This window comes from Myotis nattereri, assembly GCF_964212035.1.
Source record: "Myotis nattereri genome assembly, chromosome: Y".
NCBI lineage: Eukaryota > Metazoa > Chordata > Mammalia > Chiroptera > Vespertilionidae > Myotis > Myotis nattereri.
Genome location: NC_138094.1, coordinates 30,810,161 through 30,829,314, shown reverse-complemented (window position 1 = coordinate 30,829,314; position 19,154 = coordinate 30,810,161). Strand labels below are relative to the sequence as shown.

The 19,154-nt window shown below is 41.0% G+C and overlaps 1 pseudogene across 1 annotated transcript in view; it reads right to left on the bottom strand.

Annotated features, from left to right (window-relative positions):
* LOC308512413 (centriole and centriolar satellite protein OFD1-like) overlaps window positions 1–19,154 on the bottom strand; it is a 96,332-nt pseudogene that overhangs the window by 44,126 nt on the left and 33,052 nt on the right. The window contains exons 2-4 of the transcript in view: window positions 12,607–12,714; window positions 11,231–11,367; window positions 10,443–10,605 (exon numbers count right to left, since the gene is read on the bottom strand). The product of the transcript in view is annotated as a centriole and centriolar satellite protein OFD1-like (transcript). The remainder of the gene's footprint in view (window positions 1–10,442; window positions 10,606–11,230; window positions 11,368–12,606; window positions 12,715–19,154) is intronic.

Below are 19,154 nucleotides of genomic sequence, written 5' to 3'. Positions count from 1 at the left end.
CTGTCTAAATTTCACCCTACTGATATACCTAATTTCCAATCCCTTGCTCTAAATCCATATACACCTCTCTCTTATCGTTCTTCACTATCCAATTTTTTTTCTCTGTCGTTTTGCTAGTGTTTGCTTGATTTTGAGTATATTTTTTTTTATGCTTGTTTGGGAGATTGTTTTGTTTTACATTTTTATTTTTCTGTTTTGCTTTTTCTTTCTCTGGTTATTTTTGTGCTTCTGTTTTCCCTTGCCTCGCTTGATATTAGTGGTTGATTGTAGTTTGCATTAATCTCCAGGGATCTGCTGCTGGAATTCATTGGGATTATTTGTGGTTCTATTAGAGTTTTCTCCCAATACAAATAGCCTCTTCCCCACCTCTAATTCATTCTCTCACTTTTTTTTCTTCTTTCTTCTCTCCCTTTTCCCAATCTCATTTCGGCATTCCTTTTTGTTTTTTTCTTTTTCTCTTTAATCTTTTTCTCTTTTTTCTTCTTTATCCCCTAATTCTCTTCACTCAGTGGTCACCTTTATTTGGGGTTATTAATATCGTAAATACATTTGTTTTCAGTGCCTTGTATGTTGTGCCTTTTTGTGTTGTATTTTGTGCCTTTAAATCAACGCATCAGAAAGAGAACTACATAACCAAACACCTGGAGAAGAGAGATCATGGTGAAAAAAGAACCAACCCACATATGAAAGAAAAACAGGCATCATCAGAAAAGGAAGTAAACGAAATGGAGGCAATGGAGGAAAGCAACCTGTCAAAGAAAGAATTCAGAGAAATGGCCATAAGGTGGATGAAAAGAATGGAAGACAAATTCACCAATATGTGTAGGAACCAAGAGGAAATGAAGAAAAACCAAGAAGAAATGAAAAATGACATCACTGCTATAAAGAACTCAATAGAAAGCATCAACAGTAGACTAGAAGAAGCAGAGGACCACATCAGTGAGCTAGAAGACAAGGTAGGAAAAAATACCAAAACAGAACAGCTTCTAGAAAAAATAATTAAAAAGCATGAGGAGAGCCTAAGAGAACTCTGGGACAACACTAAACGAAACAACATCCGAATAACAGGGGTCCCAGAAGGAGAGGAAACTGAGCAAGGAATAGAAAACCTGTTTGAAAAAATAATAAGGGAAAATTTCCCTGAGATAGGGAAGGAAAAAACTCACACAAATCCAAGAAGCTCACAGAGTCCCAAACAAAATGAACCCAAAAAGACCGACACCAAGGCACATAATAATTAAATTGGCAAACACCGACAAAGCAAGAATATTAAAAGCAGCCAGAGAGAGATAGAAAGTTACCTACAAAGGATCCTCCATCAGACTAGAGACCGATTTCTCAACAGAAACACATCAGGCAAGAAAGGAATGGAATGAAATATACAAAGTCATGCAAAGGAAGGGTCTGAATCCAAGAATACTGTACCCAGCGAGGCTATCAATCAAAATTGAGGGTCAAATCAGGAGCTTCACAGACAAAAACGGTCTACGGGAGTTTATTACAACCGAACCAGCAATGCAAGAAATGCTAAAGGGTCTGCTGAAAAAAGAAAAAATAGGAAACAAAGAAGGAATGCAGCGGTAATGATCAAAAATGGTGACTAACAAGTTTCTATAAATAATAACTTTAAATGTAAATGGATTAAATGCCCCAGTAAAAATGCATAGGGTAAATGAGTGGATAAGAAAACATGACCCATATATCTGCTGTCTACAGGAAACCCACCTCAGAAAAAAAGACGCCCACAGACTGATGGTGAAGTAATGGAAAAAGGTTTTTTAGGCCAATGGAAGTGAAAAAAAAGCCGGGGTAGCAATACTTATATCTAACAAATTAGATCTCAAAGTGAAGGACATAAAAAGAGATAAAGAAGGCCACTTCATAATACTAAACGGAGGAGTCCAACAAGAAGAAATAACTCTGGTAAATACATATGCATCCAATATAGGAACACCCAAATACGTAAGAAAACTTCTGGAGGAGATCAAGGGAGAGATTGACAGCAATACAATCATAGTAGGGGACCTTAACACCCCATTATCACCATTGGACAAATCCTCTAAACAAAAACTCAGCAAAGAAACATCAATCCTAAATGACTCACTAGATCAGATGGAATTAATTGACATCTTCAGAACATTTCACCCCAAAGCCACAGAATATACATTCTCCTCAACTGCACATTTGTCATCTTCAAAGATAGAGCATGTACTGGGTCACAGATGAAGTCTCTTCAAATTCAAGAAAATTGAAATCATATCCAGCATCTTCTCAGACCACAAAGGCATAAAACTGGAAATCAACTACAACAAAAACAATCCAAGAAAATCAAACACATGGAGACTAAATAGCATGCTATTAAGCAACGACTGGGTTACCAGAGAGATCAAAGAAGAAATAAAAAACATCATGGCAACAAACAAAAATGAAAACACAACAATCCAAAACCTATGGGACACAGTGAAAGCACTCTTGAGAGGGAAGTTCACAGCTCTACAAGCCTACTGCAAGAAACAAGAAACAATGAGAATAAATGACCTAACTCTACAACGCAAAGAGTTAGAAAGAGAGCAACAAAAAAAGCCCACTCTAAGCAGAAGGAAGGAAATAACAAAGATCAGAGCGGAGATAAACAACACAGAGACCAAAAAAACAATACAAAAGATCAACAAAACCAAGATCTGGTTCTTTGAAAGGATAAACAAGATTGATACACCTCTAGCCAGGCTCACCAAGAAACAAAGAGAGAGGACCCAAGTAAACAAAATCAGGAATGAAATAGGAGAAATAACAACAGACCCCATAGAAATACAAAGGATTGTTAGAAAATACTATGAACTCTACTCCAACACACTAGACAACCTGGAGGAAATGGACATATTCCTAGAAAAATACAACATTCCAAAACTTAATCAGGAAGAATCTAAAAATTTCAATAGGCCAATAACTATGGAGGAAATCGAAGCAGTAATCAAAAAGCTTCCAGCAAACAAAAGCCCGGGGACAGACGGCTTCACAGGGGAGTTTTACCAAGCATTCAAGGAAGACCTAAAACCTATCCTCCTCAGACTATGTCAAAAGATCCAAGAGGAAGGAACACTTCCCATCTCATTCTATGAAGCCAGCATCACCCTAACACCAAAACCAGATAAAGACAACACAATGAAAGAGAATTATAGGCCAATATCCCTCATGAACATAGATGCCAAGATCCTCAACAAAATCCTAGCAAATCAGATCCAGCAGTACATCAAAAAGATCATACACCATGACTAAGTAGGATTTATCCCAGGGATGCAAGGATGGTACAATATCCGCAAATCAATAAATGTGATACATCACGTAAACAAATTGAGAGAAAAAAAACGTATAATCATATCAATTGATGCGGAAAAAGCATTTGACTAAATCCAACACTCTTTCTTGATAAAAACTCTCAGCAAGATAGGAATTGAGGGATCATACCTCAACATAATAAAAGCCATATATGACAAACCAATAGCCAACATCATAATCAATGGGCAAGAACTAAAATCATTCCCCTTAAAATCAGGAACAAGACAGGGATGCCCCCTCTCACCACTCCAGTTCAATACAGTACTGGAAGTACTAGCCATTGCGATCAGACAAGATGAAATAAGAGGCATCCAGATTGGAAAAGAAGAAGTAAAACTGTCCTTATTTGCAGATGACATGATACTGTACATACAGAACCCAAAAGACTCCATCAAAAAATTATTAGACTTAATAAATGAATTCAGCAATGTAGCAGGATACAAAATTAATGCTAAGAAATCCATGGCATTTCTTTACACCAAAAGTGAACTTACTGAGAGTGAAACTACAAAAGCAATCCCATTTACCATTGAACCAAAAAAATTAAAATTCCTAGGAATAAACTTAACTAAGGAGGTAAAAGACTTATATGCAAAAAAACTACAGGACACTGAAAACAGAGGTAGAGGAAGACAGAAACAGATGGAAGAACATACCGTGTTCATGGATTGGTAGAATCAACATCATCAAAATGTCCATACTACCCAAAGAAATCTATATATTCAATGCAATCCCCATTAAATTACCAATGGCATATTTCACAAATCTAGAACGAACGTTCCAAAAATTCATCTGGAATAAAAAAAAAAAAAAAAGATCCCGAATAGCTGCAGCAATCCCGATAAAGAAGAACAAAGTAGCCAAAACCGGTATGGCTCAGTGGACAGAGCGTCGGCCTGCGGACTGAAAGGTCCCAGGTTCGATTCCGGTCAAGGGCATGTACCTGGGTTGCGGGCATATCCCCAGTAGGAGATGTGCAGGAGGCAGCTGATCGATGTTTCTCTCTAATGGATGTTTCTAACTCTCTATCTCTCTCCCTTACTCTCTGTAAAAAAATCAATAAAATATATTTTTTAAAAAAAGGAGAACAAAGTAGGTGGGATCTCAATACCAGATATCAAACTGCATTACAAAGCCACTGTTCCTTTTTTTTTTTTTAAATATATTTTATTGATTTTTTACAGAGAGGAAGGGAGAGAGATAGAGAGTTAGAAACATCGATGAGAGAGAAACATCGATCAGCTGCCTCCTGCACATTTCCCACTGGGGATGTGCCCGCAACCCAGGTACATGCCCTTGACCGGAATCGAACCTGGGACCCTTCAGTCCGCAGGCCGCCGCTCTATCCACTGAGCCAAACCGGTTTCGGCTAAAGCCACTGTTCTTAAAACAGCTTGGTACTGGCACAAGAACAGACATATAGGTCAATGGAATAGAATAGAGACCCCAGAAATCGACACAAACCACTATGCCCAATTAATATTCGACAAAGGAGGCAAGAGCATACAATGGAGTCAAGACAGTCTCTTCAATAAATGCTGTTGGGAAAATTAGACAGATACATGCAAAAAGATGAAACTAGACCACCAACTCACACCATACACAAAATTAAACTCAAAATGGATAAAAACTTCAATGTAAGATGGGAAACCATAAAAATACTAGAGGAATCCACAGGCAGCGAAATTGCAAACATATGCCCAAGGAATTTCCTCTCTGATAATGCTCCTAGGGCAATGGAAACTAAAGAGGAAATAAACAAATGGGACTACATCAAAATAAAAAGCTTTTGCACAGCAACGGAAACCATCAACAAAACAACAAGAAGACCCACTGTATGGGAGAACATATTTGCCAATGATACCACCGACAGGGGTTTAATTTCCAACATTTACAGGGGTCTCATGAAACTTAACAAAAGGAAGATAAACAATCCAATAAAAAAATGGGCAACGGACCTAGATAGACACTTTTCGAAAGAGGACATACAGAAGGCCGAAAGACATATGAAAACATGCTCAAAGTCACTAATTATAGGAGAGATACAAATCAAAACGACAACGCGTTATCATCTCACACCTGTCAGAATGGCTATCATCAAAAAATCAACAAACAAGTGTTGGAGAGGATGTGGAGAAAAAGGAACCCTTCTGCACTGCTGGTGGGAATACAGACTGGTGCAGCCACTGTGGAGAACAGTATGTAGCCACCTCAAAAAACTAAAAATGGAACTCCCATTTGACCCAGTGATCCCACTAGTAGGAATATATCCCAAGAAACCAGAAACACCAATCAGAAAGGATATATGCACCCCTATGTTCATAGCAGCACAATTCACCATAGCTAAGATTTGGAAACAGCCTAAGAGCCCATCAGCAGATGAGTGGATTAGAAAACTGTGGTACATATATACAATGGAAAACTATGCTGCGGTAAAAAAGAAGGAACTCTTGCCTTTTGCAACAGCATGGGTGGAACTGGAGAGCATTATGCTAAGTGAAATAAGTCAGTCAGAGAAAGATAAATACCACATGATCTCACTCATTTGTGGATTATAGAGAACAACATAGACTGATGAAAAGGGACAGATCCAAAGACTGAGAAACAGCAATCAGGCTATCAATCCCCAGAAGGAAAGTAGGGGAGGGCGGGGGTAAGGTGAAGAGATCAACCGAAGGACTTGTATACATGTATATAAGCCAAACCAATGGACATGGACAACAGGGGGATGGGAGCACGAGTGTGCAGGGAGGTTGGGGAGGTTGGGGGTTAATGGGGGGGAAGAGGACACATTTGTAATACCTTAACTAATAAAAAAAAGAAAAAGAAAAGAAAAAGATATACAGTGCAACAGTGCTCGACGAGACATTCTGCGTGTCAGATAATTGATTACAGCACCATATATTTGTTGGTTATACATACTATTTTTGAATTGTTTTGCACCAGGAGTCAGTGCAACAACACTGCAAAAAGTTAACAGGTAAGAAAACTATCAACCTTTTGTAAAAAATGCCGTCATTTATATTCATTTTTGCAGCCTTGTGATGGAGAATCAAAAAAATAAAAAAGCAAGATTGAATGATAAGGGAAGTGGAAGTAGCAGTAGCCGACCCTTTCAAGACATATGCACCGAGATGTACGGGATTGTCAACAGAAACAACAATTCATTGTGCATACTGTTTAATGAAACAGTAGTAAGCAGAACGTGGAATGTAAAGAGACATTTTGAAACTAATCATTGTCAGTTCTTGAAAAAAAGTATTGATGAGAGGAAGGAATGCATTTCTAGGCAGCTACACCTCTATAAAAGTCAATCAAATTCCATCATTAAATTTGTAAGATGCTCTACAAATTTAATATCAGCAAGTTACTATATTGCTCTCTCCATAGCTCAGCATGGAAAAAGCCCTCAGTGACGGAGAATTTAGTAAGGAAACATTTCTAAGAGGTGCACCAGCTCTATTTCACGATATGAAAAAAAAGATGATGTTATTAAAAGAATTTCTAAGTTACCACTCAGTAGAAATACTATCAAAGGCAGAATAGCTCTCATAGCCAGTTAGCCTGGAGGCCAAATCACCCCCAGTATTGCCGACAACAATCAAGGCGTAACTACAACAAGACTGCACACAAAGACCACTAGGGGATGCACCAAGAAAAGATAAAAAAATGCGGAGACAAAGAAATAGGACGCAAATGTCAGAAATGGAAGATATAGAGCTCAAAACCACACTTTTAAGGTCTCTCAAGAACTGTCTAGAAGCTGCCGATAAACTTAGTAAGGCCCTCGGAAAGACTGGTGAGACCGCCGATAAATGTAGTGAGATCCTAAAGAAATCTAATGAGACCCTCGATGTTGTGATAAAGAACCAACTAGAAATTAAGCATACACTGACTGAAATAAAGAATACTATACAGACACCCAACAGCAGACCAGAGGAGCGCAAGAATCAAGTCAAAGATTCGAAATGCGAAGAAGCAAAGAACACCCAACTGGAAAAGCAAAAAGAAAAAAGAATCCGAAAATACGAAGATAGTGTAAGGAGCCTCTGGGACAGCTTCAAGTGTACCAACATCAGAATTATAGGGGTGCCAGAAGATGAGAGAGCGCAAGATATTGAAAACCTATTTGAAGAAATAATGACAGAAAACTTCCCCCACCTGGTGAAAGAAATAATCTTACAGGTCCAGGAAGCGCAGAGAACCCCAAACAAAAGGAATCCAAAGGGGACCACACCAACACACATCATAATTAAAATCCCAAGAGCAAAAGACAAAGAGAGAATCTTAAAAGCAGCAAGAGAAAGAAACTCAGTTACCTACAAGGGAATACCCATACGACTGTCAGCTCATTTCTCAACAGAAACTTTGCAGGCCAGAAGGGAGTGGCAAGAAATACTCAAAGTGATGAATACCAAGAACCTACAACCAAGATTACTTTATCCAGCAAAGCTATCATTCAGAACTGAAGGTCAGATAAAGAGCTTCACAGATAAGGAAAAGCTAAAGGAGTTCATCACCACCAAATCAGGATTATATGAAATGCTGAAAGGTATCCTTTAAGAAGAGGAAGAAGAAGAAAAAGGTAAAGATACAAATTATGAACAACAAACATGCATCTATCAACAAGTGAATCTAAGAATCAAGTGAATAAATAATCTGGTGATCATAATAGACTCAGGGACATAGAAAAAAAATCATACACCTATGGGTGAGGACAGTAGGGGGTGGGGGTAAGGGCAGAGGGTGGGGTGGGAACTGGGTGGAGGGAGCTATGGGGGGAAAATAGGGGAACAACTGTAATAATCTGAACAATAAAGATTTAATTTAAAAAAAAAAGGTAGAATAACAGATCTTGACAAAAACGTACAAAGTCAATTAAAAAAAGACTTAAATAGTTGTAAATATTTTTTGATTTCTCTTGATGAAACTACTGATGTCACATCATATGCTCAGTTAGCCATTATTGCTAGATATTCTGATGGTCTCACTATGAGAGAAGAGTTGATAAAGTTAGAATAAGAGCCAATGAGTACATCAGGAAACCAAATAGGTAAAGTTGTTATAAAAACATTCAGTGTCCTAAACATTGATATCTCTAAAATTGTGTCAGTCACGACAGACGGGGCACCAAAGATGGTGGGAAAAAAGTGGGATTCCTGAAATTGTTTATGGAAGCTATTAGACATCCACTTGCACCTTTTCATTGCATTATCCATCAGGAGGTGTTGTGTGCCAAATCGGGATTCTCTGAATTGAATGATTTAATGTCAGCTGTAACAAAAATTGTGAATTTTATAGCTTCTCGACCCCTTCACAAGCGAGAATTTTCTGTACTTTTACAGGAAGTTGATTCAACCTACAGTGGACTACTGATGTTCAATCGTGTGAGATGGCTAAGTCGAGGAAAACTACTTGAGCGATTTGTAGAGTGCTTTCAAGAAATTATGGTATTTATTGAGAATAAGGATCTGGCAAACTTTCCTCAGATCAATGATCATAAGTGGGTCAGCAATTTGATGTTTTTTACAGATCTCTCTGTTAATATGAATGAACTGAACTTAAAATTACAAGGTTTTGGCAAAAATATTGACGTTATGTTTGGATACATCAAATCTTTTGAAAGTAAACTTAAAATTTTCAAGCGAGATATTGAAACTAAAACTCGTATTTTCCTCAGATGAAAAAGTATTTCGAGAAGGCTACTACAAGTGTAATGGAGTCTATACTTATGTACCAGAATATAGTAAACACTTTCTTTGAACAGTTCAGTGAAAGATTCAACCAATTTAGAAGCCTAGAACAGACCATTAAAATAATTAAGTATCTGGATGTAGTTTACAGTACTTTGGAATTGAATAATTTCCAATGGATGCAAATTGATGATTTAGAGATGCAACTTGCAGATTTTCAAGGTAGCATTTGGACTCGTGTTTGCTGACTTAAGGTCGAAACTTGAAAATCTGGAACGAAATCGTTTGAAACATGAAGAGTGCAACTATGAAGAAGAAATTTTGAGTGCTTGGAACAGAGTTCCTGACACTTTTAGCAATATAAAAAACCTAGCGATGGCTTTGCTAACAATTTTTTCATCAACATATTTTTGTGAGACTTTGTTCTCAGCATTAAATAATATTAAAATGAACAAAAGGAACCGGCTAACATGATGTTAGTGGGGCTTGCTTGGCTTTGAAGTGCACCAAGTATGAACCTGCAATCGAAGAAATAGCAGACAAACTTCAGCACCAAAAAAGTCACTAATTTCTAGTTTTCGTACCATTTGATTATCATTGTTTTATTTTTAATTTTTTATTTATTTATTTATTTATTTATTTTAATTTATTTATTTTAATTTATTGCTTAAAGTATTACAAAGGGTATTACATATGTGTCCACTTTATTCCCCCGCCCTAGATAGTCCCCTAGCCTCCCCTATCCCCCAATGTCTTATGTCCACTGGTTATGCTTATATGCATGCATACAAGTCCTTTAGTTGATCTCTTACCCCCCTACCTCCTGCCCCCCAACCCTCCCCGGCCTTCCCGCTGCAGTTTGACAATCTGTTTGAGGCAGGCCTGCCTCTGTATCTATTATTGTTCAAAAGTTTATAATGGTCTCTATTATCCATGAATGAGTGAGATCATGTGGTATTTTTCCTATATTGACTGGCTTATTTCACTTAGCATAATGCTCTCCAGTTCCATCCATGACGTTGCAAATGGTAATGATTATCATTGTTTTTATTATTATTTTTTCTTAAATGTACATTGTTTTTCTGTTTTTGTTCATTTTATACATATTTTTTGGTTGATTTTTCTTTGTTAAATGGCATTTAAATATATAAAATAAATATCAAAAATATAAATCTTTTTTTATTATGGTTGCAAATATCAAAAAAAATATATGAATATTTCTATATGTGACATGGCACCAGAGTTAAGTTAGGGTTTTTCAAAATTTTTGACACGCCAAGCTCAAAACGTTCACCATCACTGCTCTAGGTCCTCAACTGTTCCAGCAAATGTCTCATCTCACCCCTGGACTTTTAGCAAATCTACAAGCAGCTGCAGGAAGGAGCCATCCAGTAAATGATTTTAAAATATTGCCTTCTGGTGCTTTTGAATTCTCTCAAGGAACATCTTTTCCCAAGAAGGCTTCCGATCTTGCTTGACAAGCTCTCCAACAACATTCCCAAACCACTAACTCCTCAGACTTTCCTTTCTCTTCCATTTTAATTTGTACTACTTCAGTATTTTTAAAATGCTTCAACTGCAAATTGACTACAAATCATTGTAAATAATAATACTAAACAATTAGTAACAAATTCTCCATGTTTAAGTTCAATATTCATTAATTATACAGGGTATCCCCCCCAAAATGTATACACACTCTAACAGCCGATAGCTCAATTGTGAAAATGTTGTTTAATATACACTGCCTTTATAATTATTCAAGGTGTGTTTATATATTTTTGGGACACCCTATATTTATAGTTTAATTCATCTTTGGTCTCATTAACTGTTTCTGTAAAACTCATTCAAAAGGCAAAAAGAAACAACAGCAAGTGGAAAGAAAAATCATAACATGCACAAGAGTATATATCATATTAACTATATAATAAAAGCCATATATGCAAATTGTCCCCTTCACCGGGAGTTCAAGCAGGGGCGGGGCTGGCCAACCACCTGCAGCCTGTCCCCTGAGACCAGCCCCACCTGGCAGCAGGTGGCCAGGGAAAGGGAGGCCCCACCAGCAGGTAGCTACTAGGGAACCTACACATGCACTGGGCCTCTAGTTTATTAAAGATTCTAGATATTTTCCTATATACCTAAGATTAAGAATGAAAAGATAAGCAAAAATACCACTTTTGTTAACAGCAACAAGATAAACTTACACTTTCATGCATTTCTGCCTGAAGCTGCTGTTCTAGTTCTCTCTTATATTCATTTAACTTTATTTCTAAAGTTCCTAATGTTGGATGCTGAGGGTAAGCACCTGAAAACTGATCATCAATATGTTGAAGCTTCTCAGCTATTAAAAAAACACAAACAGGGCAGAGGACTCAGGGTAGGTGAGCAAGAAGTCTGTTCAAAAGCAAAGAGTACAGGGATACGGACAGGGGGCATCTGCAATTTACTCTGAACCAATTCAAAAAATTGAGATAGATTACTGGATGAACAGAAAGTGATCAAGCAAACATAATACAAACTTACTGGTGAACTGTAAAACTTTCAACTTTTTTGAATGCTGGAAAATTTCCATCATAAAAGTCAGGGGAAAAGAAAGCAAAAGGTAGGTCAGAAAACAATGGCATCTTTTTCCAGTCTCCAAGTGCCAAAGAGTTCTTTTATGGTCTTTGGTGAAAGCTGAGTCACATGTTCAAAACACTGATCTTAAAATGAATCAGAGATTATTAGTTTTAAGTCTTCCATTTTACAGAGACACAGGTGCCCACACAGTGTAGGTGACTCCCAGAGGGCTTAGCAACTACACAATGGCATAACTGGGACAAAAGCCAGGTCTGCTATTTCTCTCATTCCAGTGCTCTCTGCAGCAGACCCGAAGCCCTCAAACCAAATGTGGATTAGAATCAAACATTAACAGAGTGCAAAACCCACACGAGAGTGCAATCTCAATCATGTAAACACCAGTGCCCACTAAAAAGTATGCACAGGAAAAAAAGACTGGCAGAATCAGATTAAGATATTTGAATTTATTGTCTAACAAGTTATTGCTTTTAATGAGTAAGGAGGAGCCAGGATTAATCACAGCATTTTAGCCACCTGTTTCCCTTCTGAGCATACGCCTAAAGGCAGGATGGTACTGTATGTAGAAAGGCTGTCCCATGGAAAAGGATCTGGATCATGGACCAGAAAACTTGGACTCCAGTATCACTTTTCCTTCATCTGGTGACCTTGGTTTCCTCAACTATAACATGAAGTGACGGGCCACTGACTTCTCTAGTTTTCCGCAATGCAAATAGTCTAGGATCTTCTCACGTTAATGGCTATACGATAAAGTTAGATGAGTCACAGGGAAGAGCCTCCCAGTTGAGGGGTTGACCCAACAAACAAGAACATGGGCCTTTGCATCCACCTGGTGATCACAGAGGGAGGGGCAGCACTGAAGATAGGACTGTGCTGACACAATGGGAAATGAGCACTCCACCTGCACACAGTTTAGGAACACACACAACATAGGAAAGCAGATCTTTTTCTTCATTCAAAAAGAAAATAGAAACCTGGAATCAGGAAAAAAGCCTGAAATTACCAAGAGAGTCTTTGCTAGGCAAAATTGCACTTGTCTGAGGGTCCATGTCACAAGTCTCTTTAGCCTGATGATATTCTGCCATTTCTTTTAAAAACTCCACGAGAAAACCTAAAGAACACAATGTACAGTTTTGTCTCACAACTTTCATTCAACCATTACTCAGTCACTTTATAAATTTTGGATTTATGACATTATCCTGTTGTACGTTATGTATCTCTTAAGAATAATTTCTGAAGGAAGTCCTTCCCAAGCATGATACAAAAATCTAGAAGTGATAAAGAGAAATATTTAATAACATAAAAATTAAGAACTTATATATGGCATGAAATAAAGTCAAAAGACAAATGACACACTGGAAGAAAATATTTGCTATAATGAGGAGAAAGCACACTAACTTTCATAATATTAAAGAGATCTAATAAATCAGTAAGACAATTTAATGTCGATAAACAAAATCCTAAGAAAATGCAAGTTAATACTAAAACAAAGGGGTCCTATTTTCCCAATAAGACTGCTAAGATTAAAACTCTGATCATACGTGAAGTGCTGGCAAGAAAGCAGGGAAGTCGGCAGGTTCAATCACTCAGGAGGGAAATTTGTTAGTGTTTGTGTATTCAAAAAGACATGTGTTCTTTAACCTAGTCTTTTCACCTCTAGGAATTCACACAGCTACACTTTCACAGGGAAACAAAGAGTGTACACTGCACACCGCTTCTAATGGCAAAACCCAAACAATAAAACAACAAAATCTCAATCAACAGGTGCTTAATTAACTATGTTCTTCACGATTAATTCATTTAAATATATAATACTAGAGGCCCGGTGCACAAAATTCATGCACGGGGTAGGGGGAAAGAGTGGGGTAAGGGAGTGGGGAGGGAGGATCCCTCAGCCTGGCCTGCACCCTCTCCAAATCAGGACCCCTCGGGGAATGTCCAACTGCCAGGAATGGGTCTAAACCGGCAGTCCAATATCCATCTCCCAATCTGGAACCGCTGGCTCCTATCCGCTCACCTGCCTGCCTGATTGCCCCAACTGCTCTCCCCTGCTTGCCTGATTGCCCCTAATTGCCTCTGCCTCGGCCCTCACCAACATGGCTTTGTCCAGAAGGATGTCTGGAAGACATCCAGTCTGATTAGAGTATTACCCTTATATTAGTACTAGAGGCCCGGTGCACAAAAATTTCTGCACTCGGGGGAGGGGGGGAAGAGGGGATGCCTCAGCCCAGCCTGTGCCCTCTCGCAGTCTGGGACCCCTCGGGAAATAACAACCTGCTGGCTTAGGCCTGCTCCCGGGTGGCAGAGGGCAGGCCCAATCCCTAGGTGCAGTCCCTGGTCCTGCTCAGAGCAGGGCCGATTGGGGGGTTGGGGCACCGCCCCCCGTCACACTCAAGGCAGGTCTGATGGGGAAGTTGCGGCGCCACCCCGTCACACACAGAGCCGGGACAATCAGGGGGTTTGGGCGCTGCCCACTGTCACGCACAGAGCAGGGCCCTAATCTGTGTGTGACAGGGTAGAGCCATAACCTCCCCATTGGCCCTGCCCTGAGTGTGACAGTGGCAGCGCCCCAACCCCCACATGGGCCCTGCTCTGTGTGTGACGGGGTGGAGCCGCAACCTCTCCATCAGCCCTGCCCTGAGTGTGACAGGGGGCAGCACCCCAACCCCCCAATCGGCCCTACCCTGAGCGTTACTTAGGGTGGCATCACAACCCCCTGATCGGCCCTGCTCTGTGTATGATGGGGGGAGCTCCCCAACCCCCCGATCGGCCCTGCTCTGTGCATGACAGGGGGGAGCTCCCTAACCCCCTGATGGGCCCTGCTCTGTGTGTTGACAGGGTACGGAGCCCCAACCCCCCTGATGGGCCCTGCTCTGAGCGTGACAGGGGGCAGTGCCCCAACCCCCCAATCGGCCCTACCCTGAGCGTGACTGGAGGTGGCATCACAACTTTCTGATCTGCCCTGCTCTGTGCATGACAGGGGGCGGCACCCCAACTCCCCTGTCTGCCCTGCTCTGAGCCCGACCAGGAGCTGCGGTGAAGGCATCTAGGGATTGGGCCTGCCCTCTGCCACCCGGGAGTGGGCCTAAGCCAGCAGGTCGTAATCTCCCGAGGGGTCCCAGACTGTGAGAGGACACAAGTGGGGCTGAGGGGCACCCCCCACCCCCGCCAGTGCACAAATTTTTGTGCATCCGGCCTCTAGTAACTATGTAATTGACTATTGCTCAGGCAAACTTAAATACAGCATATTTAAGTTTCAAGTTTTTCAAATACTAACACTGTTCAAGATTTCTTAAAACTTCTGAATAAGAAACTTTTGGACAACTACAGCTAATAGAAAGAGAATTAAAACATAGGGACAACATAAAGAGTGCACCCTAATGTTAATTATGGATTTTAGGTGACAATGATGACACCATGTAGGCTCATTGACTGTAAAAATGTTGATCATGGGGAAGGCTGTGCATGAAGGAGGAGGAGACATACAGAAACTCTCCGTTCTGTTCAATTTTGCTATGAAGCTGCTCTAAAATATTAAGTCAATTTAAAAAATATATGGAAAGTTTGCTATATCTGCCTTTAAGATAAAATGTAACTAATATGTTCAAAGGCAATGGTGTAGGAATATAGTTAAAATAATTAAGAAGTGGTAAACATATGTTTTAATACTTGAGGATTAAAACAGGTTTCAAAAAAATTAATGTATTCTTTATTTCTCTTATCTAAAGAGCACATTTTAGAGATCTAGATTTACTGCCCTGTGTTGCCATCTTGAAATCCTGTGACATTAAGCAAATTACCCACTTCTGCAGACTCTGGTTTCTCATGTGGGACACAGGTATACCTGCCTATTAAGAGGGCGCTCCTGCCCTGGCTGGCTTGGCTCAGTGAATAGAGCGTTGGCCTGGGGACTGACGGGTCCGGGTTCGATTCCAGTCAAGGGCACATGCCCAAGTTGTGGGCTCAATCCACAGTGGGGGGGCATGCGGGAAGCAGCCAATCAATGATTCTCTCTCATCATTGATATTTCTCTCTCTCTCTCCCTCTCCCTTCCTCTCTGAAATCAATAAAAATATGTTTTAAAAAGAAGAGGGCACTCCCTTCCACTGAAATGGTGGAGGACTTCCACTCAATACAGGGTGCATCAATTCGTGAATGACCTGCTTTCTCAGTTGTGTCTAGCTCAATGACAAAAAAGAAAAAAAAAACAACAAATGGGAACAAACTTTCAGGTTTGCTGCACTAGGAATACACAGATTTGCCACACAAATTAGAATCGTTTTATTAGAATTGTTTTATTTAGGCCTGCTCCCCGGTGGCAGAGGGCAGGCCCAATCCCTAGGTGCAGTCCCTGGTCCGGCTAAGAGCAGGGCTGATTTGGGAGTTGGGGTGCCGCCCCCTGTCATGCACAAAGCAGGGTGGATTGGGAGGTTGTGATGCCACCCTCAGTCACGCTCAGGGTAGGGCTGATTGGGGGGTTGGGGCACCGCCCCCCGTCACACTCAAGGCAGGTCTGATGGGGGAGTTGTTTTAGATCCATGGCCAAAAGTTAGTACTACTCTGCTGCACACTTTGTCTTACTCTATGAGATAAGCAGCCCATGGATTCTGGCCAGAGAAGCTGTTCTCACCTGCTTCCAAGTGAATTGCTGGTTAGTCAGAACACATGAAGACTCTAACTATCTTCCCCATGAGTCCATTTCAGCAGTCTTTGATTCAGATAGCATGTGTAAGAGAAAATTCTGTTGCTTCCTCAACTCTCTGTGGATTGATGAAGAATATGAAAATAATATTGGAAGAAATATTGGGTGCTGGTTTCAATTCTGGTCAAGGGCACATGTCCAGGTTGCAGGACTCCACCTCCAGTTGAGGGTGTGCAGGAGGCAGCTGATCAATGATTCTCTCTCATCATTCATTTTTCTATCTCTCTCTCCCTCTCCCTTCCTCTCTGAAATCAATAAAAATATATTTTTAAAAATGCACTTCCATATATATTATTTACATCTCAAGACACTGTGAAATACAGTAATTTTCCCACATTTTACAAATATGAAAACTTAGGTTCAAAGTGGGTAATTTTCTTCAAGGTTATAATGTGTTAGTTTTCCTTTGAGTTTTAAGAAAACCTCTAAATTAACTGAACTACTGAATATTGTCCTAATCTACTTTGCATATAATCTGGAAACATATTAACTGAGCAGAGCTCAAGACTATGTTGCCTATATCCACGCAACGTATTCATATCAATACTATACAAGCAGGAAACAAATAGAGTTGCTATACCTCTATCTTCTATCCTACACCTGAAAAGAACAAGAGTATATAACTACAAGTTCAGAACAGTACTTATACATCAAAAATCCTATAGTACAAAAGACATTTATACTGAGAAGAATACACATGCTCTGCCAAAGAGCCTTAAAAAAAAGTGCTTTGCCCTAACCCAGTGGTCAGCAAACTCATTAGTCAACAGAGCCAAATATCAACAGTACAACGATTGAAGTTTCTTTTGAGAGCCAAACTTTTTAAACTTAAACTATATAGGTAGGTACATTGTTATTAACGTAACTAGGGGCCCGGTGCACGAAATTCGTGCTCTGGGTGTGTGTGTGTGGGGGGAGAGTGTCCCTCAGCCCAGCCAGCTCCCTCTCACATACTGGGAGCCCTCAGGCGTTGACCCCTATTGCCCCCCGATCACTGGCTCTGGCCCCTGCCCAGGCCTGAGGCCTCTGGCCCAGGAATCATGCCTGGACAGGGGACCCCCATCTCCCTCTGATCGCTTGCTCCACCCCCCGCCCAGGCCTGACACCTCAGCCAGAGGAGTTGACCCTCATCACCCTCCGATCACAAATCACCGGATCGGCCCCTTGACCAGGCCTGAGGCCTCCGGCAGAGGTGTCAGGCCTCGGAAGGGGAACCCCAGCACCCCACGGTTGCAGGCTCCGCCCCTGCCCAGGCCTAATGCCTCTGGCCTAGGTGTCTGTCCCGGGCAGCGGGGACCTGCAGTGGCAGCGGGGGGCGCCGCGATCATGGGCTTCGCTTTAGGCCCAAGCAAGGGACCCCTAGCTCCCGGGACTACCAGCTTTGACCATGCCCAGCTCCCATCGCTGGCTCCACCCCTACTTCCTGCTATCACTGGCCAGGGCGGCAAAGGCGCCTGATTCTCCGATCATGGCTGGGAGGCAGGGCAAAGGGCTGCCCCTCAGCTCTTAGTTCCCCCGTGGGTTTCCGATCACTGTCAGTGGCAGGGGGCTTCTTCCTGCTTTCCCTTTCGCCTCCCTGCATTGTGCCTACATATGCAAGTTAGCCGCCATCTTGTTGACAGTTAATTTGCATATGGCCCTGATTAGCCAATAAAAACGGTATCGCCGTATGCCAATTACCATTGTTCTCTTTTATTAGTGTAGATTAGGATACTCCTAAGGCTTAGGAAGAGCCACACTCAAGGGGCCAAAGAGCCGCATGTGGCTCGCGAGCCACAGTTTGGCGACCACGGCCCTAACCGGTTTGGCTCAGTGGATAGAGCATCAGCCTGAGAACTGAAAGGTCCCAGGTTCGATTCTGGTCAAGGGCATGTACCTGGGTAGGGGGTGTGCGGAAGGCAGCTGGTCGATGTTTCTCTCTTATCGATGTTTCTCTCTTATCGATGTTTCTGACTCTCTACCCTTCTTCCTTCCTCTCTTTAAAAAATCAATAAAATGTATTTTTAAAAAAATGCTTATGGCCTTTTATTTTCCAGGACTAAAGGCCTGATGCAAGAAATTAGTGCATAGGTAGGGTCCCTAGGCCTGGCTGGCAATCACGGCTGATCAGGTTCCCTGCTTTCCTGCTCCCTCATGCACCACCACCACGCGGTTCCCCCCTCCCCTGTTCCTGCTTCCCCCTTTCCTTGCTCCCTCAGTACCCCGCCAACACCAGCTCGCTGCCTGCAATTTTCTGTGCGACCCCCCGATGGTCAGCCCACATCATAGTGAGCAATCGAATTCCCGGTCTCCCGGGCTAACCTCCAAGGAAACACTTTGCATATTAGCCTTTTCTATATAGACAAAGTCATACAAGAATGTAAGAATGCCACGTAACCTAGGCAAAAATGAGAAATGCAACTGAAGGATGCACAGACCTGGTTATAACCTATTCAGCATTTATATTTCAGATATACTTCTGAAATATATGTAGTAATGAAAACACATTTAAACCAATTCTATTCCTGATGTTACTTTACATGTAAAGTGTATTAGTAAATTATTCTCTGCCAAGATTAAACATTCACCAGGGACTTCTACATAAATTACCCATACATCCAATCATGGGACACTTAAATGGAGGGTTTCAAGGAACTTTTCGGGTCACAGGAAAATGCTCACTATACAACAGTGAACTAAGAATACACACACACACCACTGTGCCAATAATAGCTGAATCAGAAAAGACTCTCTTCCTCTATGTTTTTATGGGTTTTTCAGATAGGTATAAAGTGTTCTGTTTTGTTTTTTAAGTTACGAAAACAATGGGGGAGAAGGAAAAACTCAGTATTTCCCCTGATAAGTGTAAA